Source organism: Gavialis gangeticus, unplaced genomic scaffold (genome assembly GCF_001723915.1).
Source record: "Gavialis gangeticus isolate Ggan-Ray unplaced genomic scaffold, GavGan_comp1, whole genome shotgun sequence".
NCBI classification, from domain to species: Eukaryota; Metazoa; Chordata; order Crocodylia; family Gavialidae; genus Gavialis; species Gavialis gangeticus.
The window spans coordinates 19,127,292-19,128,676 of record NW_017729031.1 but is presented as its reverse complement, the minus strand read 5'-3'; positions in this window follow the sequence as shown (position 1 = coordinate 19,128,676).

Genomic DNA, 1,385 nt, shown 5'->3' with positions numbered 1-1,385 from the left:
GAAATCGGTTGAGAATGCAAAGGTGGCAGGTAGGTTGGGTGACAGTGGGCATGTCTACACATGCATTTTACTGAGCATTACACTAATCTAAGGCCTAAGGGTTAGGATCCAGAATGAATGAGATAAACTGGAGAAATTGTCTGAAATCAATCAGATTAATTTTAGGAACATGTGCAAAGTCCTGCACTCAGGACAGAATAATGACATGAACAAATACAGATTGTGGAGTGACTGGCTAGGCTGCAGCGGTGCAGAAAAGAATCTGGTAGTTCCAGCAGGCAAAAAGCTGAATATAAGCCCATAGCGTGCTCTTCTTGTACAAAAAGCCAGCAGCGTATTAACAGGAATGTTACTTGCAAATCAGGGGAAGTGATCCTTCTGCTTTGTTCACTGCTTGTGTGGCCTGACTTGGAGTACTGTGTGCAGTTTTGGGCCCCACAGTTCACGAAGGATGTAGACAGAGTGGAAAGAGTCCAGTGGAGAGCAACAATAATGTTTAGAGGTCTGGGAGACATGCCTCATGAGGAAGGGCTGAAAGAGCTAGGATTATGTATTTAGTCTGGAGAAGAGAAGAATGAGTGGGGTTTGATAACAGTCTTCAAATACATGAAGGGTGAATATAGAAGTGATGGAGATAGGCTTCTCTCCATAACTGTAGGGGACAGAACTCTATAGGGGACAGAACGAGGAGCAACGGCTGCAAGCTGCAGTAGGGGAAATTTAGGCTGGAGACTATGGGGATTGTAGAGGATTGAAACAGGCTACTTAGAGAAGCTCTATCCCTGGAAATTTTCAAGAGCAGTTTGGACAGACACATGTGCCTATCCAGTGCCATCAATTTCTATGGACTCTAGCTGGTTTTTAATGCTACCAGACTCTACAGGACTCTCCCAGAAAGGTTCCTTCAGTTTGTCACAGCCCCGGAGCTGGTGAGCCAAGCTTACGGTCGTGGTCACGGTGGTGCGGCTGGGTGGTGGCAATTGGAGCGGACAGGCGGGAGTTTTTGGCAATGGAGTACTGAGCGGCACAGAAGCACGTGGTTTCTTAAACAAGTGGGATTTATTCAACTTACGCTTGTTGGGGCATAGGCAACGATCTTCAGTTACAGTGGATGGTAACAATAAACAAACAGAGGGGTCTGTCGGCTCACGGGGGTCACCAGCAAGCCCTTGCTTTCTAACTCCGGAGGGCTAGGGGCGGCTGCCTGCTGGCCAGTCCCAGAGCTGGTCGACAGCTTATGAAAGGATAAACGGACGATAGGGCAAACTGTAACTCGATGAACTGAAACGATATTGGAGTCATGACGCCAGTCCCGAAGGACGATCGGATGGTCGAGATGATAGCCGAGGTCGAAAACCAGGTAAGTCGATGATGGAGTATCGAGG